The following is a 25,498-nucleotide window of genomic DNA, read 5'->3' as shown; positions in this document are numbered from 1 at the left end:
GCAATCTTATCTCCAATCAAATTCTCCAAAGGATATTGCCGCCTTTGCTGTCTCCACAGTGCACGCTACAAAGCAGGCGCTGCTTTCCCCATTTCCATTCTGGAAATAGATAGAAGAAACCCAAAAATAATGATCTTACATGATGGCGCATTTGTGATATAACGCAATTATAATGAGAAACGCTAACGCCACACAGGCAGATCATTTACTCGTTCGATTCCTCTTCTCTGTGTCATCCCGCCGATGTCCACGGTGGCCTTCATCTTAGCTGTACCGTCCAAATTAGGCCTTTCACTAAAATGATAAACTTCCCTTATAACATTGCCAGAAAGGCTTATTCAGCTACATTTCTCAACACCTGCAGGTAAATAAGATAATGACACTACAAAATGACAATGAAGGTAACAAAAATGACAGTATTTGGTGGCCATTGTGGTCCTTTTCAATGCTCTCCTTTTACCAAAGTTCAAGTGAATCGCACTCATTGTGCTGCGAGAAATCAGCAGGTGAGCTGCTTGAAAAGTATCTTTTTTTTTTTTTTTTTCCTGGATGGTTTGCTGTGAGGTTTTCACATGTCTTGGATTGAGGTTGAGAAATGCCATATACTGCTATGGAACCCACCTAGGCTATATACATTTTTATATACCCACGGTTTTTTATATATAACACCTGCCCTTTGAAGCATTTCAGACAGACACCTTCACATTTGATCGTTTTTATCTTCGAAACACTCTGGACCTGTAGGTCGGTGTGACACCAGCACACAAACACAGATGCAAGTATTCTCAATAGTGCAAGGAAAAAAAGAAAAGAAAAAGAGATGCAGCAATTTTCTCCTCACAGAGAAATATCAGGACAAATTTAGCTGTACCTTTACATCCGTCGAGACAATGGGGGGGGGGGGGGGGGTGCCGTTAAGTGGTTGGGAAGCAGGTCAAAGTCTTTCAAGACAGTAGAAATGCTAAACTTCAGCGACGGTGTAATTACCAACATTGTTATACACGAGCAGTACAAGGTCGCTGGCTAGCTGCCACGGAATACACAAAATATCCCGAGCACGCCAAATAAATATTGCAAGACCCGCTCTGAATAATACAGGATGCTTTTTTTTTTTTTTTTTTTTTACCCACGCATGCCATCACTGCGTTCAGTGCCCAAACACGTCAGTTTTGCCTTCTCTATCCTAAACTCTCAGCGGTGCAAAATAAATGGATAAATAACATCTTCCAATACATCAAAATCAATTTATTGCTCTGGATTGGTATTGGAACACCAAAGTTTAAAAAAAAAAAAAAAAGTCTGATCAACTGCTCAAACATGCAAAGTATAAGGACCAGTGTGGGTAGGATGAGTGTTTTAAACACTGTGTGCCGTTTTTGCATGAAAAGGAAGATGAAAGGACATTTTTATGTATGTATGTATGTATGTATGTATATATATATATATATATATATATATATATATATATATATATATATATATATATATATATACATACTGTGACTTAATTTGTGTAAAACATTGTTATAATTCAGAATTTTGTTTTTGTAAAGGTAATGTTGTTTTTTTTTTTACCTTTAGCATTGATTTCCTTATTTTCATAAAATTGAGAATTTTTCTTAACACAGCTTAATTTGTTTTTGTCAGAAAAATATAGCAGCGCTAGAAATCAAGGCAGTTTTATGGTAATGCCATTATTAATCTTGTTGCATTAGAAATTGCTCTTGGTAAAATATAAAATTAAATTCCATTTTCTTTGTTATAGAAGTTGAGTTTTGTTTTGTTTTTCCACACACCACAGCACGATACTTGACCTTAAGCCTTTACTGGTGTAATCATTAGGTCAAACGTGGACTTCAAAGCGGTAACTTCAGGCTAGGCGTAAGTCCGGCGGGCGCAGCGCGAATCCCTCTGGGGACTAATTGCTGCTTTTGTTTAACATAAAACCTGAACGATAATTGCAACATCCATCTCTCTCTTAACGATGAAAAAAGTCTTGATGAACTGACGCCGCCGATGGGCTGCTTGAGTCAAAAATGTACTCCGTCATTACAATGGTGCAACTTTACAAGATCAAATGCTTGAGTGATAATTTATGGAGATGACAAAGTAACTTCAGTGGAAGTGTCAAGTGTGGCGTGCGTTAGTTAATTCTGTTCCTTGCCAAGAAATGTCATATTAATGAAGGCGTGCTGATCGTGCTTGTTAATTAGCATACTGCATCTCACATACGGTATGAATCATGCATGTTGCTGCGGTACCTGCCGCATTGCCGCCGTGCAAGAATGCAAAATGAATCTTGGCTGGAGAGACTTCCTAGTGTTTTATCGCGCGCGAATGAGGAATAAGTGAGTTTATGTTCTCTACTTGCGGATTTTTCATCTCAAAGGACAAAAAAAAAAAAAGGAATCAAGTAAAAGTTATCAGGCGGTATTAAATGAAGTCTTCATAGCACTGGAGACGTGTATCACTGACTTTGTTTTCATGCCGACATGTAACGAAGGCCCTTTAAAGAGTAATTGCAAGTTCAATTTGGGGGGGTGGGCACATTGTGTAGGTGCGGGTGCGCCCCCCCCCTCCCATGTCCATGTTGACTGTTTTAATAGAAGAAACTGTGAAGATTCCAGTTAAAGTTGGCCAAAATTGTGCTCTTTACTAAATAGAAATATAAAAAAAAGAAACTTTTTTCATTTTTCTGTGCTTGCCAGATTGAATCAACATTGTTTTTTGTTTGTCGTCACAAATCCTGATACTGCAAGTACACCTCAAAGGTAGAATTAAGACGGTCTGTTCAGGCTGATTCAATAAGACCTTTACCCATAGGAAATAGTGGAAGCAAATCCATTCCAGGTTTCTCCAATTCCATCTTAAAGCTTTTTTTTTTTTTTTTACAGTACAAGTCTGAAAGTCTAACCTTAAAAAGATGGAAAAAGTCTTTAAGATTTGTTTAAAAAAAAAACAAAAAAACAATCCCAAAGTCACTAATGTAATTTCCGACCTCCAGAGTGCAGAGATTAAAAGCTGCACCCAGTACATTTATAAAAGAAATACCTAAAGCTAGCGCGGCGCTAACAGCGCCGGTTTAAAAAAAAAAAAAAACATAGCTAAAAATCACTGAGGCACGGCAGTAACACAGCAGCAAAATGCTAGTGCAGTGCTAATGCTAGCGCAGCACAAACAGGGCCGGTTTAAAAAAAAAAAAAAAAACATACCAGTAAAAGTCACTTCCTCGGCACATATATTCCACCAATCTCACTCCAACCTTTTCCGGTCGAGTGCCCCCTTGCGGCCGTTAGGAGAAAATGCACAAATTAGCCGCATCACCGCATAAACCGCAGGGTTGAAAGCGTGTGGGGAAAAAGTCGCGGCTTGTAGGCCGGAAATGACGGTACTTCGAAAGCAAATTGTCCAACTTTCGGGCATGAATCCTTGAAACCGGTGATTTTCAACTGCTGGATTGGGACCCAAAAGTGGGTCCGGGGGCGTGTTGTGAGTGGTTGTGGGCAGCTGATTTTAAAAATGAAAAACAAAAAACTAATTTGGGAAAAACAAATGCAGTGCAGCGTAGCCTCTGGCTTGCAGCATGTTTTCAGCAGGACGTCAACCGTGTTTAACGCCTCATGAATGTCAATATCGCTGCAACATGAATACATACGAGTGTGATGCAGGTACAAATACCAGTGGTATTACGTAAAATATTACATTTCTTTTGGGGTTGCCATTTGGAGTAAAAAAAAAAAATTAAAAATATAGCAAATGACTTTTTTTTTCTACATCATATTATTTCAGATTTATCAAACTGTTATGCTTATGTACATCATTTATTACCTAAAAAGGAGACAAAATATCCAAGTTTCACTCCCCCCCCACCCAAAAACAAATATTGACTTCATTTTCATTCATTTTCTTTTTTTCATTTCGGAATTCTCCTTTGAACATGCAAACATATGCTGTAGTTATGTTTGACAATGTAATGTCCTAAACTGAATATTTTTTTTTTTTAAGCAGTACATCTTCTTTCTTCTTCTCAACTTCTATTAAAAAAAAAAAAAAAAAGAGGTCTCCAGTTTGTAACAGTGGGAAAAGCAGTTCCTAAGGTGACACTCGGTTAAATGCAGGTAAAAAAAAATATATATATCCCAAGTCTCTTTGGACTATAACTACATTTCTGGCCAAATTCATATCCCGTAATCTGCATGGATGAAGCTGCGTCTGCTGCATGCAGCCAAACGTTATAAGCTGCTACTTTCATATTGGAAGCTGCTGAAGAGATTACACACAGTACCCACGGAAAAAAAAAAAAAAAAAAAAATATATATATATATATATACATATATGGTTTATATTGACCAGCGTTCAGGTTATGCCGCACCATGAGGGAGCAGCAGCATCGCTTGAGTTTTATTTTTATTTTTTGGTTTCACAAGTACAACTGGAGGAAGTTTTCATTCAAAGGCGTTTGTCTGAACTTTTAAAATATTTTCACGCAATATCGGTTAATGAGCGACTCCCGGGCTAATCACTGTGAATATGCAGCCGTTTATTTTGAGCGCAAATAGATTCATAACGCTGCACATCAAAGTCCGGATAAGTCTGCCACAAAGGACAAAATAGAACAAGGCCCACTGTCCTGTAGTTATAGATTTGTAACACAAAAGATTGTTTGTATCAAATGTAATGCACAAATATTGGGAAAATACAGCATACAGTGTTAAAAAATGTTTTTGCACATTTTCAATGATTATCTGAGTAACTTCAAGTCACACGTTGAAATTGATTTTTGGATTCAGGATGCAATTCACGTAGAGAACCGCTGCTGATCTTCTGATCATTAGCAAATGTGTTCAACCCCCCTCTGGAATCTCTGATATTCACTGGAGGGGAAAAAAATTACCCATTGGAGCACTTGGCATATTTTTGTGCTCTTCCGGTGATTTTCTAATATGCCACCAGAGTGCCACTGAATAGGAAAATGGTCATTGTGAAGGCAACATACTGTACATGCCAGCGTGCGCACACTGTCAGTGCATCTTTTTCAATATCGATTCATCTGTACGCCATTTATTTTAAAGTATAAAATGAGTTTCATATGATATTACAGTGTTTCTGCAATATAGTTTGTGATGTGTTTAGCTTTTGGGGGGGGCTCTAAGTGACTTGTGGATTTTCTCCATTTGCATGGTGTGCCGGTCCCCTTTGCTGTAATCTTAACACTACTTTTGTGCAACCAGCTCTTGGATTCAGTCTCAAGTACCGTCATTTCTGGACTATAAGCCGAATACGATTATAGGAAAAAAACATTTTGTACATACATAAGCTGCACCCGTCATGTGCCCGCATTGAAACATGTGATTTTTACAAAGAAAGCTGGTACACAGAAAGAGTTTTACTAATATACGTTAGCTATTCTTTCTGAACAGTGCCTGTGACGCGAGACTAACACAGCAGCAATACGGTCGTTACACAGCACGAACAGGGCTGGGTAAAAAAAAAAAAAAAAAAAAAACACAAAACAGGTAAAAGTCACTGAGACACGGCAGTAACACGGTTCAGGACACCTGCTTTTATTACCTCTGAAAGCTTTTTTTTATTTTCGTCTTTTTAAATTGCTGCCATTTCCAGCGTCTCACCATCGATTCATTTATGCCGAGTTTACGTGCACCAGCTCTGTTTCCTTCTTTATCGGCCGGCTTGATTTCTTTTCACTGAAAGCTGCGTCATATGCATTTCTTCTTGCATTTTCCATGATGAGGGTCTGTTCATGCTCATTTTATTCATGCACAAAGCGCCAAGTTACATTAAACTTGCGTCTTCCTTGACACATATATTCCACCTGTCTCACTCTTACTTTTTCTGCTCGAGCGCCCCTGTTGGCCGTTAGGGAAAAATGCATAAATTAGCCACAGGGTTGAAAGCCTGTGACAAAAGTTGCAGCTTATAGGCCGGAAATTACGGTAGTTTGCTGTCGAAAGAAGTCCAATGCAACGGCAACTGTGGGGGGGGGGGGGGGATGAGATCCGTCCATGCAGAAAGCCTCAATTTGCTCATACTTGGGTGGAAACCGCAGTTCAGAACATTCAGAAAATGTTTCCCCAAATAGGAAAAATGTTATAGATCATTTCTATGGTCTCAAATGGACAAATGTTGTGTGATTACATTATGATTCATAGCTACAAATGCTGCTCACGAGCACCTTGTTGCTCTTTCATCTGGCAAAAGATTAAAACAGCCAAAATACGGCTGCTTTGTCGCCATCGAAATGAGCTGTACATGAATAATTTAGCCGCTTGTCCATGACATTGCATTTGTCGGGGATGCTTGGCATCATTTTACCTGCCCACCAGAGGCAGGGTAGAGACGGGCGGGTGGGGGCTTTTGCGCCGCAACATCTGGACGCAAAGAAACAGGCTGCTAAGAATGTTCTAATCATGCAGACACGGCCTAAGCTGCTCCATTATGGGCTAAGCTGACCTATCAGTTGGGCTTTCGCTAATCCAAATTGTGCTTTGCCTGCCAGCGCATCGCTCAATTCAGACGCTCAGCCGGGGGGGAGGCGAGGGTGCGGGGTGCGGGGGTGGGGGGGGCCAACGCAGACATAATTCACCTGCCGTGTGAGCCGCTAGCATTTAAGAGATATTTATCTTGCGGTGTCACGTGTGCAAAAAAGCGCTCGCCATTTCCATGCCCCCGTCACCCCACCCAAACGCAGTTCTGCAAGCGCTCATTCCCAACAGCGAATGATCCATTCTGGTGCCATATGCACGCCTGTTACGACCAGTTTGGAGTGCTTTAAAAAGGCTTTTATTGGACTCGCGCTCGTTTTTGTGCTCGCTCTGATGTCAAATGTGCCGAGTGACAGCGTTATGTATGACTGGAGGAAGATGGGCACGGTTTAAAGCGGTAGTAAAGAAGAATTGGGTCTTTTTTTTCTTCTTCTTCTTTTGCCCCTTTTTATCACAATTTGTTGATGCCAGGCCACCTTTGGTTCTGGTGGACCAGCCTGAACACGATGGGTTAACACTGGTGTCGATGTTCTGATTTTTTTGATGGAAATGACAGTAAAATCAACAACAAAAATCCATAGATATCCTTCATAATAACCTCAGAGGACGTACTGCGGGGGTGTCAAACTCATTTTTGGCACGGGCCACGTTGTAGTTACGGTTTCCCTCAGAGGGCTGTTAAGACTGAAACCATGAAAATCTTTCGCCTCATCATATTTACACGTGAAAACGTGAGATTTGGAATTATAAATCAAGGTTCACGTGTTTTTAAAGTATTGCTGATGCTTGGGCACCCAATAATGCTTGCAATTTCGCAACATTATCATTTATGATTTGACAATTTGATATTTTGGTACAGATTTGAATAAAAATCACGGAAGTTCATACTCATAATTTGCCTTCGCGGGCCACATAAAGTCATGCGGCGGGCCGGATCTGTGACGTACCGCACATTAAAGTCCACCCGATGGCTGCTCCATTTCATTTTGTGTCTGCACTCGACGTGTCTTTTGCTGCCTCCCGGTGGCCAAGACGGGAACACCAGAAGGAGCAGCGCAATGAATAGAACGGTCCCACGTGTTCTTCCGGGTACTTGACCGCCATCGTTGCAGACAAGCAGTCAGCTGTCCATCGTGATCGTTGTTCCGACTCGAGTAAATCATCATGCTATATTTTTGTCGCGTCTGCAGATGTGGAAATCGCGGAAATGGTGCAAAAGGACATCTGTAATTCTAGGTAGTTTATTATGTCCGGATATTCTACTTCAGGGAAGTCTTTCAGATCCTTTGAAAGTATGTCGTTGTGGAGAGTATACCGACCAATATCTTGATCTTCTGTACATACGGTATCTAGCTTTAATGGCGACATCGAGTGAATTAAAGTAGGCAAAAAACAACCGGCGCTCGCCACTTGCATGTGGGTCTGTGGACGTTGTCGTGTTGATTTGGTCTGCGACGCCTAGCTTGTCTGTAGCAATGGCGGTGATTCGATTCAGGGCGCATTTTTCTCGCGTGATTGCAACCGGATACAAGCGGCCGAGATGGGGTGAGAAGCTCAGTCATCCGGGAGGGGGTCAGTGTCAAGCCACTACTCCTTCGCATTGAGAGGAGCCAGATGAGGTGGCTGGGGCATCTGATCCGGATGCCTCCCGGACGCCTCCCTGGTGAGGTGTTCCGGGCACGTCCCACCGGAAAGAGACCCCGAGGACGACCCAGGACACACTGGAGGGACTGTTGTCTCTCGGCTGGCTCGGTAACGCCTCGGGATCCCTCCGGAAGAGCTGGGGAAAGGGGAGTCTGGGTATCCCTGCTGAAGACACCGACCCAGAAAAGCGGTAGATAACGGATGGATGGATGGATTGCAACCCAAGAATTAAATGTAAAATCGATCCATAAATTTGGAATTTGTAAATTTCCCCATTGTGGAACTCATCAGGGCTGTACAGTCTATTTAATTACATTATTGCGCTGTTTTTATCAAGTACTATTCTATTGACTGCTTCTCTCTGGGAGGCAGAAACGCATTGACAAATTTATTCTCAAAGCATAAAACTGATAAGGCTGCAAGCGGGGTCACAAATTAAAAACTGCATCTCACCTCATCACTGTACAGTATTCCTTTTTCCACTTGCAAGTTAGGTTTGGACAGATAAGGGTCGTGCGGCGTAAAACTGCCGCGTTAACCGAGGTCGGGCGTCGCTAAGCCGTTTGAGTCGTCGTCAGCGGCTGCCATGATAGCGAATATCAGCGGCGCACCGTCGACTGGGGCGGCAACGCCGCTCGCCTGGCTGACATGACTCAGGGGAAATTAATTTGCTACAACCATAAAACGCTTGGTTATTTAATCACTCTTAGATTTAATCTCACACCTTAATCTCATCGGGTAGCTTCTCCGCCTGGAGCTTTATACCTGCAAAAAAAGTATGAAGGGATTAGAGTCAGAGCGGCCTGTAGAAAGGGGTTGGGGTGGGGTGTTAAAAAAATAAATAAAAAGTACGAGTGGGTTTGCAGTGCAGTCATGAAAGCAAATATAATAGCCAGCAAACAGGCACTCCATTAAATGAGAGCGCCTCTCTCTCGGAGAGTGACATCTAATGGCATCTGAGGTTTTTATTTTTTTGGGTCCCCGCCATGTATATTTAATGCTGTCCGGATCAAAGCGCACCGAGCGCCTTACCGCGCTCGCCGGATCAAAGGGATCTCGGGAGCGAGCGCGACACGGCGGCCGACCTCAAGCGCGTTGGGGGGTGGGGGGCCCGGCCCGCGTGCCGCGGCCCCCGCCTCGCGTGCCCGGCAGGAGCACCGCCGCGCGCCGAGGAAAAAATAAGAAGCTGTGAAATGGCTGACGAAAAGCCGAGCATCTCGCCGGTTTGCTGAGATGGGAGGAGATACGAGGGTGTAATCCTTGAATGGATCTGGTGAGAGCCCCCTCGGCCCCCTTTGAGCGGCTTGTTTGAGCACTTCCTCTAAAGCGCCCCCCCCCCCCCCCCCCGACACGCACTTAATCTGCCGCCAGAGGTAGTTTGACAGAACGAGTGACTCTGCCATAAACACACAACACAAATGCGGGATAATTTTGTGCTGATACACAGATTAATTTGTGTAATCCTGATGCCAACGGCAAATCTTAAAGGGAAATGTGTCAAATGTTTATAGATAAAATTAAACCCTAATCTCTCAAGTCTTCCCCTTTTCCTGCCTATTGTACCTCACGTTCCGCGCTACAGCATTCCGGAAGACAAGTAGAGGGAGATCAAATAGCGTTTTGTTTAAATGGAAGCCGAAGCGCTTCACTTTGCGAGAAATAATTCACGCTGCGGCTGGACAGCTAATACGCCCCTTGGCAAGGCAGCGCTTCAGTCAAGTAGACACTTGATGGCACCTGGTTACAACTGTTGCACGAGTCAGCAACACGTCTTTCGTCGACGTGGACTGCAGATTATTCCCATTTTTAATTGAATCTTTAACGTCTTGTGTACAACATAGTCTGTGACTCTGGTGACTCTGAGCACCTACCAAGTGTGAAATTAAACAACCAAGTACATTTTTTAAATTTTTATTTTTGCCATCTGTCCATTTCTGAAAGTCTCTCGCAGCCGTTCTGCACTTCCGCGTCACTTTTATATAACTGGTCCAAATTACCATCCACGCATGACATGATTAGCTAGCTTGAGTGGAGGTCCCGACCCCCTTTCATGTGGTCTCTACTACGCACCATTTGTGATAATCATTAAAAATAAATGGCAACTTACAAATGATTTGATTTGTAAATGATTTGATGATGATTTCGATTCCTTGCACCAGAAGTGCATATGTACGGCCTTCGCGACGTTTAGCGATATCTCAATTTCTGTCAATTGTTTGTTTGAGCCAAAATCTTCAAGAGTGGAGGAGACTCTCTGTAACTTCTGCTAATGACCCAAGCTTAAGATGTTCATGTCAGTATATTTTCATGACCCCAGTTACTACTTTCCGATCCGCTAGGACGTTGGCGCGGTCTTATACCGTAGCAACATCTGAGGGCATTACATAAAAAGCAAAAATAAAAACACAGAACTATACACAAATTGCTGATGCGAGGTTCCACAATGTGAATAAGTACATTTGTTTACTGCCACACAAAAGCTGTAATTATCAGAAAGAAATAAAATATCTCCTCCCTCCCCAGGCGTTTACACCCCTTCCATCAGCTTAAAGCCAAATGGGATGCAGAACTTTTGTTAGCTTCTGATAAGCGCAACTTATTTGATTTTTCAGTAATGAGGTTGACGAGGTGGTGATGCGTTTGTGTTTGCTCGCTCCGAAATGTGCGCCGTATTGTCTTGAATCGACGACGGTCTTCGCCGTGTTCCGCGGTAAAGATTACCTGCGACGACCTCGTTTTAATCTGCCGCTTGTAAACGCAGCGGATGCCTTCGGCGGTCTGTACGAGCATAATTAAGGACAATAACGAACTAAATACCTCCGACCCTTTTGAGGATTTGCAAGTTGTGTCTGACGGGCTTTTTGCTTCGAAGGCACCAAATCCCACTGTCCCATCTTTGCCGAAGAGCAGTAACTGGATTATACACGGTGAGAGAAATTGTGCACCGCAAATTGTAGATTACTCCATATTGGGTGCATGTTGCATTTGTAAAATATGGCGGTTGTGTTAGAAATCACCGTTTGATAGATTAAAGATGCACATGCACCTTAGTTTTAAAGGTCAAGTGTCACGCCTAGAAACATTCTAAAATAGATATTGTAATGAAAAATACATTATTCAAATAACATTATTCACTTCGATGTCCATACGAAAACATAAATATGAGCGTAGAGCGCGTCATTCATGCGCAAAGTTGCGGAAGTCTCATTCGACATCCAAGTGGTCGCCATATTGCCTGCATTGTCTGTCCATTACATCACACCGCGGCATTCGCCATTGAAAACATGAAGTGACCGGGGCAATATTACCTTATTGTTTCGAGCCATATTTCGATGATATGCGGATCACTTCTAACTAAAAACAGACTCCCAGACAGTATGCATGACCCAGCCCGGATCTTACGGTCGTGGATCTTTTGTTACATTCTGGGAGGATTATGTCCCACACCCCCAAACTATTATATATATTTTTTGACACGAAGCTTTCGTCCTTTGCACCCGTGCAATCCATTTTTCAGGACAAACCAGGTCTTTTTGAAAAGTATGAAGAATGAATCCATCCTCCCTCGTGTTCGAACAATATCCAGCAATGCAACGAGCCGGCATTTTGGCTAACACGAAGGAACAACGAGCTACCTTCCAGCTGGTAAACCTAGTAGAAACATATGAGACCGCTTCAGTGGGTGTCTGCTGCTAGCATCACTTCCTGCTTCTTCTCAAAAACAAATCTTTTTAATGGCGGGAGTGACAAAAACCCATATGCATCAAAATCATGTTGTGTGGTCTAAAAAAACAGATGGGTCCATTCCGGCTGCCTTTTTTTCCATTAATAACGTACTGAAAATCATGCATTTCACGACAGTGGACCTTTAAGGTCATGGTTTGGCTCACATTTGCTACGATGAAGCGGTGTAGCTATATTGAGACAAATTTGATCTTGTTCCTCTATTTTGTTCCGTCAACAAAAGCCCAATTATGTTATCTGAAGAGCATTTTTCCCCCCGACAGTCGTAAATGTTAATTCTGTTCAATATTTACGATGTCGAATCGTTATTTGTGTGCTCAAAACTGAGTTTGGCTGATCCCCGATCTCTGTGATCGTGACATGAAACTGATCGACTGAAACTGGATTCAAATGGACTTTGTGGTGCTTTTCACACGTCAGGGCAGATTTCTGGTGGAGGGGAAGACTGCCGTTTGTCCATGGAAATATGATTTTGTGTGGGTGTTCAGTGTTGATTTGCATAGCAATTAAGACTATCATATTTTCACTATAAACCGCACCGGATTATAAAGCGCACAGTCATCTTTTGAGAAAATTAAAGGCTTTTAGGTGCGCCTTATTGTGTGGAAAATACGGTAAGTACAGTATTTCAAATGTAAGATCTTCAATCATTTCTTTTGGAGAAAGTGCAAAATCAATATTACCGATACTACAGTATTTTTTTAGAAACTAAACAATCCAGAAAAGTGCAACTAACAGTATGAAGCGTCTGAATATATTTGGCCGAGAGGATACAATTGGTGAAATGAATGATCCTTACGGACCGAGTGGCGTGTATTAATTACTTAAAACCTTTCACTATTCAATCTAGACGCCTGATTCAGGTTCGGCAATGCACGGCCAAACTGCGGTCCGTCTTTGTCATTTTTTTTCTTCTCCCCCCCGCCCCGAGCTGACGCGAGCACAATGAGAGAGCTAGCGAAAAGGCAGTCTTTTTAATTAACGAAATGTGTTATATCAGCCGCGTGCGCGCCATACGTCCATTCAAAGGCGCGTGTTTTATCTCGGAGAGCAGGTTTCTATCATCTTTTGTCTGCGGAGCCCTGAAATGGACCTGGAGTCGGAGCGCCCCCCTCCCCCTCCCCCATCTCGCTTGAAAGAACCGCTCACTTCAGTCGGTTCTTGCAAATGGAATTTGACACCGGGGTGTGTACTTTTGTGCTATAAATTAATCGCCTAATGACTCTTGCTCACATAGGCGATATATACTGGTGATAGCAACTTCTGTCTTTTGCTGAGACAAAAGGGTAGTCTTGGGCATATATGTTACACATATTTCTCCAATCTTTTTTTTTTTTAATTATTTTTTTTACTCCCAATAAGTATCTTGGGCAGTAAACGTGTCAAAGCACCTGCCAACTTTTGCTGTAGTCCTCAGCTCGCCATTATCAGCTCAGCGCAGCTCTAAGACGAGCGCGAAAAGGGCAAACGGTTTGACTCGGACCTTGGTGGGAATATTCAGTCACGTTAACTCGTGGTAAAGGTAACGATGCCACGGTATGATTATTATATGACATATTGGCAGCGTCTGCACTCACAATATGTGAGGGCAAAACCTGAATAAAACTCTTCACGACGTTCTATGGTTTAGTCTGTTACAATGCCTCGTGAAAGTATTCGGCCCCCTTGAACTTTTCAACCTTTCGCCACATTTAAGGCTTCAACCACAAAGATGTAAAAATTTTTTTGTCAAGAATCAATAAGTGGGATAGAATCGTGAAGTGGAACAAAATTTATTGGATGTTTTATAATTTTTTTTTAACAAATAAAGAAACTGAAAAGTGGGGATGTTGAGATCTTTAAAGCTTGGGGAATCTTTTTGGATCCGAGTCTGGTTTTAAACTTCCCCACAAGAGTATCTCTGGCCTGCCTGGCGTGTTCCTTGGTCTTCATGATGCTCTCTGCATTTTAAGCAGAATTGACCACGTTGGGGCAGTATATCCATACATCGAGACACGCCCAAATTATCGATATCTGTCCCAGGAGTATCGATACAGCATCGTGAATGAAAATAATATGAAATATCATTTAAAATAGACTAATAGTCTGATTTCCTATTCAACACAGATATTTTTGTGCTCAATCGCTATCAATTTAACATTGAACCGATTATACTTGTACCTGGTATACTTTTATATTATACCTGAAATGAAGCATTACTTTGCACCTCCATGAAAGGAACGTGAAATAAAATATGGAGGGTTTTTTTCTCGAGTTCCCAGCGTGTAAATTATTATTTTTTTTATTGCCGCTGCAATTTAACAGAGCAGATGTTGTCGTAATTAATATTACACATCGCCGTCATCCTTCATACTGCAAGGATGTTTACGCTTCATTGCCTACAGTGAACCAACTCGAACTGCTGCCCTCTCCCAAACGCTTGGATCTTAAGGAAAATACAAACGGAATGTTTTAAACATAGCGGGGATGTCGGGATAATCCCAACAGAGTTTTTTTTTTTTTTTTTTTTTTTTTTTTTTGTTTTTTTTAATGGACACTTTTCATATTGCCGCGTAGCAGTTAAAAGCTTGTTGGGAAATTTTTTCCTCTAAATTAATCTTCACGCTCGCTCACTCGTTCGCGTGATCATTTTCCAACCACCCCCCCCAAACCAGTCAACACGCAGCCATTGCCAATCTCCTCAAGTCGCGCGGATTGCTGCGCCAAAGCTGCCGTTGATTTATGCGGCTCGCGTTGAAATTGGCATGTTACATTTCGCCGCTTTTCGGCGGGCGTTTTGGGCCGCCCGTCTGGAAAGAAGTTTGGTGATCTGCGTGGATGTCAGGATCACAATACGGGAAATTATGCTATCCTCAGTTACGCTTCATCCAAAAAATATTTTCACATTGATTTAGGAGACTCTTAAGATGCTTTGTTTTTTTTTTCCAGTTAGTGTATTAAATATTTTATTTGAGACGTTTTCATTTATTGAAGGACTCCCAGCTAGCAGTTTGAATTTTGTCTTAAATGTCATACAGCTTGCCCTCACTTAATTTGTATTCAACGGGCAAAGAATTATGTGGCACGACTGCACTGATGTCATTTTAACAAACTGATAACTTTGAAAGCCTGCAGCCCTTCATCTGATTATCTAATTTAGCAGCACACAACACACAAATCAGACGTCTCCCAAGAGTTTGAAGGACACGCTGATGAACTTGGCCGCAAACGTCTTCTAAGATTACAAAAAGATACGTTTCGCGTCCCATTTGGACAAGTCCCTGTTTATGTTTACGACGGCTAAATGTGCAGTTTGTAAGGAGGATGGCCCATCTCAGGAGCATTTTGTCAAACGCGGCAGTAAAGCCTGCAATTATTCATGTCGCTTAAGTGCTCTCGAGTAGAAGAGCTCGACGGGTTTGACTGACTTGGCGGTGCCGCCGTGAAAAGCAAATTCAGTTCGCGTTGTTGTTGTGGAGACGGTTGGAAATTGGGGGCGGGGAGACGGCGGCTGTACAAAACACAAGATATGTTTCAATGAATGATGGAAGCGGAGACTTTATGGCCCTGCCTAAATACACCCGAGTAGCACCGAGGCGCCGGATCATTCGCATTAGGATTCAAGATTATGGCCGCGTCGTCGCATGCAAATGCGCCCTGATGGCGCGCCCACTCAAATGACATCGTCTAGAAAGGCTGCATTCTTTTTTTTGTTTGTTTCGCAGTCTTATGCATTTATTGCTTTATGACAGCCGCTTTAAAACCCCCCACGGAGATGCATAAATTATGAGTGTTGCAAACATGTGCAATCTATATTTAATTTCCTGGAGCTATTAAAACAAATGCACAAGACAAAGAAAAATGACCCCTTGTAAAGTTGATAGTTAAATCCTGAATTGCTAAATAATTCCATTTCACCGGCTGCGGGGAGGGGCTCATTGGTTTACTACGGTCCCCAAATAGGGTTTGTCGAGGTTCCCGACGGTACAGTGGAAACTCGGGTTATGAATTCCATGTTTCTTGACCCAGTTCTTAAACTGAACCATTTCCAATTTCAATGAAAGCACGGCGAGGTTATATTTACCTTATTTTGATTGGTGTGTGTGTGTGTGTGTGTGTGTGTGTGTGTGTAAATATAACTATTGTGCCATATATGTTTAAAAAAAAAAAAAACAAAACGGATCTGTGATGATGAAATACTGGTGGGTTCACTTGCGCATCACTATGCAGTTTCTTTGCCTTTTCAGTTGCAGTAATATTTGTTCAGGTCGGTCGCTGCAGTGCAGATTTTGCATTGCATTGTGGAATGTGGAGGCCATTTTAAAAAACTGTTTGTTGGTATGTGAATAACGGAGCCAATGATGTTCATCCAGTGTATGGGGAAAATAAAAAAAAAACAAAGTTCTGACCCTTCCATGGTGATGACAAGACTATTTGTAAACAGAAATTAGTCTGTCACCCGCTGGCATTTTTCTTAAAAGAATTATTCTTAAACCAAATTTCTTGTAAACCAAGATTCCACTGCCGTTTATTTTGTGTTTTAAGAATACAAATTCACGGGCTCAAGAGGGCACACTCACTTATCGCAGAGACTTTTCTATTCATAGCCTGTTAGTAATTGTTATGCACATTTTTTGACTGTAATTGTGACTTGGAAGGGGGTGTTTGCAGTTCAACAAAAACCCCTGCAATTATTCATTTAGACTGATGGAAAAGCGCCGGCACGGTGGAGTAGCTGTGGAGCATTGGCCTCACAGTTGTGAGGACCGGGGTTCAAATCCCGGCCCCGCCTGTGTGGCGTTTGCACGTTCTCTCAGTGCCTGTGTGGGTTTTCTTTGGGCAATTGCCCCGAGGTGGGACAGTGAGTACGGCTGTTGTCTGTCTCCATGTGCCCTGCGATTGGCTGGCAACCAGTTCAGGGTGCACCCCGCCTGCTGCTCAAAGATAGCTGGGATAGGCTCCAGCACTCCCGTGAACCTTGTGAGGACAAGTGGCTCAGAAAATGGAGGGATGAATGATGGAAGTCTATTTTTTGATGTAATGGAGAACTTTGCTTCCTAGCAGGAATAGTAGCAGGTCACATGTGCAAAGGTTGTCCCAGTCTAAAAACATGTGTTCAAATAACCGATATTTTAATTGTAATAACCCCATATTACATTTAGATTATCTTTTTTTTTTTTTTTTTTTTTAACTTGGAATCCCTCACTAAGCTTTTTCTGAAGTTTCGCTATGACTGACTTTTTGAGGCATTTTGATGATATTCCACATTGTTTTTTTGTGGAAGTGCGTCTACCGTCGTTCAAGACGACAATTCTCCACCCACGCCGCAAGCGACATGAGGAAAAAAGGGGCTGTGTAGTTGTCGTTTACCCCGACTTTGACAAAACGGCACACGACGTACACAGACGCGCGCACACATGCGCACACCTCCTTGTCTCACTTCCGATGTTGACACTCTTCGAAGGAATCCGCCGCTGTCTCAAACAGTAGTTTTGAGGCAGTTTTGAATAGCTGTCAGAGTGCATCATTATTGTTGCTCGCGGCAATTTGCACTTGACAAACGGCGCCGCGAATTCCAACCACACGGCTGACAAACCACTCCGCCTCTAGTCTGATGTATTATTTTCATGTAGGGAAAACACTCAACCTCTCTTGGAAAGTATCTCGCACTGAATTGATTGAAAGTGACACTGTGACCTCGCCTTGTGGTTTCAAATTGCTGTCATCATTCAACCAGATCTGGACCAAAAGGTTTAGTATGCAGTGGAGTTGAGTGACTTGATTCTAATTAGGAACGCCGTGCTGGCAAATCGTCAGATCGCAGTGTAGCAATAGCCTGAAGTACAAATCATTTAAGCACATTTTCCACGTCAAATGAGACTGTCGCCTGTAAAATAAATATAGAAATAAATAAAGGTAAAGAAAATGTTGAACTTGCAGCCCCAGAGCATTAGTATATTACACAAAATGTCAATAAATGAAGTAAATACGTTGGTATGGTCTTATAGTCCGGTAGTACATCTAAAATCACACCTACTCTACTTCATAAAGAAATATTCGTTGCGAAGTCGAAAGACGAAGCTCTCAATTTACCAGTCGATCTCCATTCCTACCCTCACCTATGGGCGTGACCGAAAGAACAAGATCCCGGATACAAGCGGCCGAAATGAGTTTCCCCCGCAGGGTGTCCGGACTCTCCCTTAGAGATAGGGTGAGAAGCTCGGTCATCCGGGTGGGGCTTAGTGTCGAGCCCCTGCTCCTCCGCATTGAGAGGAGCCAGATGAGGTGGCTGAGGCATTTGATTCGGATGCCTCCCAGACGCCTTCCTGGTGAGGTGTTCCAAGCATGTCCCACTGAAGAAGAGACTCCGAGGATGACCCAGGACACGCTGAAGAGACTATGTCTCTCAGCTGGCTTGGGAACGTCTCAGGATCCCTCCGTAAGAGCCGGAAGAAGTGGCTGGGGAATGGGAAGTCCGGGTATCCCTGCTGAAGCTACTTCCCTCGTGACCCGACCCGGAAAAGCGGTAGATAATGGATGGATATTAGTGAGATACATAGCCCTGGTGAAATTTCAGGATGGACCCAAATTGAGCTAAACCTAACGGGTAAACTTATATTTTACCTTCCGTAAGCAACATACAGTTAGCTTCATTGAGCTCTAGTGATATCACACATGACTGTTGAAACGTACTGCTTTAGGAAGAATGGTGTAACAAATCTCTAAAAACTGATGAGGTAGCTAGCAAAACATTTAAAAGAGGTCTTGCTTTAATATTGCGAGGATTTTTGCAAGACTCCTAATGCATATCTTTCAGAAACATGTCGAAATTGTACAACAGTTGGGATTTAAGGCGCCACCGGTTTAACTTTTCCCAGTTTTATCGACTTATTTTTACACAGTCCAGGGTATAAAATCACGTCTGAACCTTCCAGCTGGCACCGGTGATCAATTTCCAAGTTAATGTCTTGTGTTCTGTCAAAACATTAAAGTTTTATGCTTTCGTCGGAGCGCGACAATAAACAAGTTGGCCCATTGTCGCCGGCCCAACTGCCGAGCGAGCGCCAACGTCGCTGAAGTAGTTTCATTGACCTCCAAATGTGATTAGACGCCAACGTATCATTTGCCACGACGTCTGCGCCGGGCTGGCGCTGCTGTGGTAGTTACCAATGTTTTGTTTCAATTAACATGTGGCGTCCTAAATCTGCTGAGCGTTGGGCTTTTTCAGTCACGCCACCCCTCCGCAACGCCACCACAGACCCCCTCTGTACTCGGAGAGCCAAATAATTAACAGCTGTGGTGACACTTTAACCTTGTTTGTGTGTTTTACAGTTTTCATTAAATATGTCAAAATCCTTTAGCTTCGTCATCACTGCGGCGACCGTACTGGGAATACATAAACATCGAAGCGTTATCAATCCGGGTTTGATTCTTAGTAGTAACAAAATGCCGGTGATAAAACAACGGCACGTAAAGGTCAAGGCTGTTGTCTCAAACTGTAAGTGCCTCAAGAGAAGAAGCTACAATAAAAACACGTGAACTGATTAACGGGACTCGGCTGCTATGAGCAGCATTGTTGAGGGAGCCAAATCAGGTACAGACTCCCACCAAGGCAAAACTATTTCTGGATCCTCGGGAAATATAGTAAGATCTTTAGGAGTGTAACAAATGGCAAAATACGACCATCTGAAAAATGTTAAATGAGATTTTCCAGGTCGAATTTCAATTAAGTCCGGGTTGGATTCCAATGAAACCCATGTCGATTATGTACAACTCCAGTACCGCAGGCTGTTCATTACAATAATCGGTCGAGAAGATGCCATCTGCCATGGTTTGGAGTTTTCGCAATGAGCTAACAAAGTAGTCCAGCACTGCCTTGGCATGTTAGGCCGGGAAGAAATCACACAAACTTGGTTAGGTCAGCTGAGGGGAAAAATCCTCTTCAACAAAGACATAACCTCTGTTTTATGTTTTATTCCATGCGTGGAAGAGAAGGACTTGGGTAGAGCGGCTTGCAGGATGCGTTACACAAGTTCTGCTGATTGGCAGAGTTGACAGCAGCGGCGACGGAGGAGAGTCATGTCAATTCTTTCCAGTGAGAGACACGTCTGTCGATAGGAAGAGCTTCGTTGGGCCGAACATTTCCGTCGCAAGCATCCAGAAGGAACTCGTTTTAGTAGTTTTACAAAGTGTTAATAGATTCACATCAAAATGTATTGTAGATAAAGTCCCGAAAATCAAAAGACAAGCCCAGTAGCTCAACTTTAAGGACTTGCGCTTTGGCAGTGGAGGGTCACATAGTTCAGCCCCCCTTTGGAGTGCAGGAGGTACGAGGCTGTTTGTGCGCACCTTTCAAGCTGGCGTCCCACCTGGCAAGCCTGCATGTGGTGTGATTGGGTTCTATGTGTGTGGTGTGCAACACAAACAATCACAGCAGCATTTATGTTGCATTTCCCCTGGAGGGATTTTAATGAGTAAAATAAATTGCATTCAAATTTAAAGCTTTAGCAAAACATCCCCCGGTAGATTTGGGGTTTGTCAAAGTACAGCACACAGACACGGTTTCATAGTTTTAGTGAACATACTGTGCAGAGAAATGCGGACGAGTTTTTCTGGTAGCGAGTGAAGTTGAGGTGATCCATCCTACGTATGGTTAGAAGAAGAACTCAAGTAAAGTTCGAAAAACCAGAAAGTCAAAGCCATCAATGAGAAAGATGCAACTTTCTCGTCAGAGGTAACGAGTCAAGTTTTTTCTCGAATAGCGGAAAGTACGGCGCATGGAATGACCTTGCTGGTGCCACACTTGATTGTCAGCACACAAAAAAAAAAGTGAGTGAAACAGTTGAAGAGCTTAGCTCATCAGCACTCCTGGCATTCCCTGGCTGGAGTGCCTATTAATGTCGGATTGTCATTCTGACGGGCGCGGGGAAGAGTGGGTGTTCATAAAGATAAGCAATTGTGCGGCGTAAACAATATACGGGGCCTGTATAGGAGAGCGTCGCTTGACGCGCTGGCGTTAGCGGATCGACTCGCTCCTCTTCATTAAAACAAAACTGCCTCCTCTTCATTAAAACAAGAAGCAGCGGACAACCATCGTCGGCAAACTTGGATTTCCTATAGGGAATAGCGTTCCGTCACATAAAGGGCCGATCGGAAATAGCCCTCTTGCTCTGCATAACAATGACAGATCCTTAAGTATTTTTAAATCCGCCAAGAAACGCTACAAAGGGAGAGCGGGAGATGAAAGCCCGACGTTTCTGACGTACAGTATTAGCATGTATAAGCGTGTTGTCATTCTTCCTGTCAGGCTCCGAAGGCCTCAAAAGAAACGCACTTTGTTTTGCGCAAGGTTATCCGAGAGTTGTTCCCTCCCCGCAGTTCTCACCAACCACTTTACAGTTCTTTAACATTCGAATGAACCTCGTCTAAATGGCTGTCATTTTTTTTCCCTACGCATCGCAAGTTGAAAAGGTTGCACAAAGGCAACGGCGCGGCCATTACCCTCGCAGGCAGAAGTGCGTTTGATGGCTGTCTCAACTATGCGGCCTCCGTGAAATCCGGCGGATGAAAGAAGGCGAGGCAAATGTCAGTCAAAGAAACTAAAACATAATGTGGATCAAGGCCCGAAACGTCATTAGAGCCAATAAGAGAGAAATATGCCGCAGACTGATGCCGCAGACTCTGGATTATAGGGGGCACTTTCCCGGCACAGCAATTAGCGTGCCGTTCCGTCAAAGTTGTCAACGCAGAGATGACCAGCTCACGGGTGAAAATCTCTGACCTTTTTTTTTTTTTTTTTACCTTTAAAAACACTCAAGCGATGTTCCCGTTCCTGCGCGAACCGTTCCCGTGACCTCTCAAAAGAGCTGATGCAAGGCGCCGGTGACTTTTCACCTCGGTGTTCAAGTGGTGGGGAAGAAAAAAAACAAAACAAAACGTGACCTTTGGAGTGTGCGACAAGGACCGTTGAAACTGAACTGTTATTGCAATAATTTGACTCATGTCGGGAAATTTGAGATAAAATGTGCGGGTGAAAGGTGGCAACAAATAGATTTAGAAAAACGGTGAGGTGAAAATTATAAAGGCGTAATGACGACTGCGCCGATCTTGGTCGGTGATGAAATAGAAATGGAGAAGGAAAGACTGAAGAAGAAAAGCTGAATTATATGACATGACATGACAGTAAATTTGTAAAATCTCTCCATTAGTTTGGAAAATGATTTCACTTTTACGAGTAGGAATTTTTTAAATGATTTGAATGGGTTATGAAATTGGGATGTGGATTTGTAATATTTCTCAAGTTAACGGGGAAATTCACTGGTTTGCATTTACAATGTATCCAAAAGGTCACGTAATATGTGCTCTATTTTGACAATATGATGTTAAATTCTCTCTCATTTAATAGTGTCTTGAGAAAAATTTTGACAATTTAAAATTTTCAGGGGGGCTGCCATTTTGGCTCGTCGCGGCTGTGTATGGAAGTATTCCTCAGTCTTCCTGATCAACAGATACTGCTATTTTTTCATCAGATGAGTAGAAATCAGCGCTGGGCATGAATGGTGTCCCGTGTAATCGAGCCTTTGTTGCGGCACAGTACACGTCACATCCTCGCGTGTAGGTCATGTGACTCGCAAAAATGGCAGCGCCCCTGAAAATTTGTAATTGTCGCTAAAAAATCTTCTCAAAACATCACATTGTCAAAATAGACTACATATTACATAACCTTTTGGGTACATTGTTAATGCAAACCACTGGATTTCCCCTTTAAATGGTTTTGGTTCTTGGCTGGCGACCAGTTCAGGGTGTGCCCTGCCTCCTGCCCATGATAGCAAGGATAAGCTGCAGCACTCTGGCGACACTCGTGAGGATAAGCAGCTCAGAAACTGGATAGATGGATGGACAAAAAATAACAAAACAGAAGCGGCTCAATAACGGAGCCCTGTAAGACAACTACCGTATTTTCCGCACTATAACGCGCATCTGAAGGCCTTTAATTTTCTCAAAAGCCGACTGTGCATCTTATAATCTGGTGCTCATTATATTTAGATCAATATTAAGCCTTTAGTGCGACTCCTCCTAATGGATGCATAACACCAGCCTCTACTGTAACGTCTATTCTATGTGCCTTATAATCCAGTGCGCGTTATATATGGGAAGAGTTTTAAATGGGCCATTCATTGGAGGAAAATACGGTAAGTTTATTACCAGTCTACAGGCAAGAAGTGAAATAGAAGTGAACAGGTCGGGTGTAGCAAGCTGTGCACATATTGTGCGCTGTTGGGCGGGATGAATTTCCAAACAAACAACAGTGACATTAAATATGGATGCGCTTTCTTGCAAACTGTGTATGTGAAGTGTATCTGAGTAAGTAATGGACAGTTCACATCGCGATTGAGACAAAGGCTACTGAAGCAATGCAATCCAAGTCCTTTGAGAGACTATAATCGCAGCAAAAAAAAAAAAAAAAAGAGAAAAAGATATCCACCCGCATTCGCGCCGAGGAAGGCCGACAATGCACAACTTGATTGATTCCAGTATCTAACTCATTCTCCTTTTGTGCTTTTGCGCCGCGTTTCTTCCAATATGTGCGTAAGCCTCCGTGCCACAGCTGTGAATCTAATAGATGTAAATATTGATTTTCCCGTAAACATGTTGACAGTAAAGGGAGGGGATATCTACTGCCGATTTGATTGAGCAATTAAAGACAGTGGAGCTCTCGAAGAACGTTCAGATAAGAACTTACATCCTGTGCTTAAGCTGAGTAATGGCCGTGGGTTGGCCAGGTGAGGTTTTTTTTGTTTTGTTTTTTAGTGACTTCATAATTTAGCCGGTCTAGGGAGACATTGTCTTGACAGAATTATTCCTCCTCCGTACTTCCCCCGCTTTTGTTTTTACGGTTCTATTCCGGTCCGCCCGTGAAATTGACCGCCGGGGTCAAATGTCGGTGTTGTTCATATGAATTTAGCACCTATCCGTCACCAGTTCACGATCTCGGGCACTAATTCGAAGTACAAACTCGATGTTGAGCAGCAGGGAATGATAGTAAATCTGCAATATTGCTTTGCGAGTTACATCAACCACATCTGCTCAGTTGAGAGTCTGCATACAGTGCGTGTGTGTTGGGCCTCGGGGTTTATTTTGCGCCTCTCCGTCATTATTAACAGAAAGATACAACCCAAGCAAAAACAAAAAACAAAAAAAATCATTAAAATGGCGACTGTATATGCAAACTCAAAAAAACAAACAAAAAAAAAAAAAACAACTCACACCTTCCAGCCACCAAGACCTGGGTGAAGAATAAGTTTGCACCTGTGCTGTGCGGTAACCACGGCAACAGTGAGACAAGATCATATCGGGGCCATCTGTTTATCAAGGAGGGGGGAAAAAAACAATGACGGGATTTGAAACGTACATATATCATTGTCAGGGTCATGAATTTTTCACAGAGGAAAGGTTCACGCAGAGGACAGTGTTGAGATGAAATGGTTTTTACTGTATGGCACAAATACTGGAGATATGATACATAATGAAGTAGACCTTTTGAGGTTGGACACACGAGTCAATTTGTTGACTTTACGTTTCCACAATGCCATGTTGAGCGTGATGTTGACTCGCCGCTCGTCGTGATTTTGGCTTGAGCAGGACGCAAAGCCGCTTGCCGGCCACAGAATATATATAAAAAAAAAAAAAAAAAAAAAATTAGTCCATCACCGTAATTGACTGAAATTGTCCTCTATTTCAGAATTTGCAGCTTTGGTAAGTGAGGGGAAAACCAGCAAAGGGTTAGCCGCAAGCGAGATTTTGAAGATTGTTTTTGGCCCAAACCATCAAAGGTTGAGGAGAGAGAAAGAGAGCAATTATTCCGCCAGGAGACGTTCGGGATTTTTAGCAAACATGGCCAGTTCCGCCCCAAGAAAAACCCACAACTGTGTTTAAGCCAAGAACGAGAGCAGGTTTCCCCGTTTAGCCAAGTAGTGCAAATGTGGGCAAAGATTTATTTATTTTTTTCGAGGTGCGGCATTCACACAGCAAATGTCGTTGTGTTAAAATGTGTATGTATAAGGAATTTAATATGTGAATATGATATCTAGTCGACTCTACTTTCATTATTGGTGTCGATTGAAAAGAATCCCCAGTACATGGACTAATTTGAAACATGATGCAACAAGGCATCCAGACTGTTGTGGAATTAAAAAAGAAACCAGGAGAGAGAGACAAAGAACCTAGCTGAATTGTTAGCTAGTTGTCTGCTAACTACATTAGTTGCAAACCGATTCTCATGAAACAAATGCGAAACACAATCTGTTGCGCTTCTATTTTTATCCTGCTAAAACTGTGACGTTCAGCTCGCTTCGTAATGGACCTTTCCGACTGGCGATCTTAAGCTCTGCCTCCTTAGCTACAGTTGCACAAGCTTGCAAAATGGTGACTGAACATAACAGGTTTGAAGTCGATTCTCTATCGCGTATTCCAGATAATTAAGCGGTATGTTTTTTGCCAAGTGCGTCAGACTCGTCCAAGGGAGTTCTACAGAGAGGTCTCAACTATTTCACGCAAGGATATGTACACGGGATTAAGAATTTGGACGCAGCAAGGACGCAATGTCAGAACACACAGCCTTGTTTGTT

The 25,498-nt window shown here is 42.8% G+C and overlaps 2 protein-coding genes across 3 annotated transcripts in view; one reads left to right on the top strand and one right to left on the bottom strand.

Moving 5' to 3' along the window:
• The window catches only part of hs3st2 (heparan sulfate (glucosamine) 3-O-sulfotransferase 2), a 230,524-nt gene that overhangs the window by 76,902 nt on the left and 128,124 nt on the right, over positions 1 to 25,498 (top strand). The gene's annotated exons all lie outside the window — the stretch shown is intronic.
• Positions 1 to 25,498, bottom strand: part of hs3st4 (heparan sulfate (glucosamine) 3-O-sulfotransferase 4) — a 96,504-nt gene that overhangs the window by 9,076 nt on the left and 61,930 nt on the right. The gene's annotated exons all lie outside the window — the stretch shown is intronic.

The sequence above is a fragment of the Syngnathoides biaculeatus genome, chromosome 16 (assembly GCF_019802595.1).
Source record: "Syngnathoides biaculeatus isolate LvHL_M chromosome 16, ASM1980259v1, whole genome shotgun sequence".
Classification (NCBI taxonomy): domain Eukaryota; kingdom Metazoa; phylum Chordata; class Actinopteri; order Syngnathiformes; family Syngnathidae; genus Syngnathoides; species Syngnathoides biaculeatus.
The sequence above is the reverse complement of the archived record's forward strand: the minus strand, read 5'-3'. Positions and strand labels throughout refer to the sequence as shown.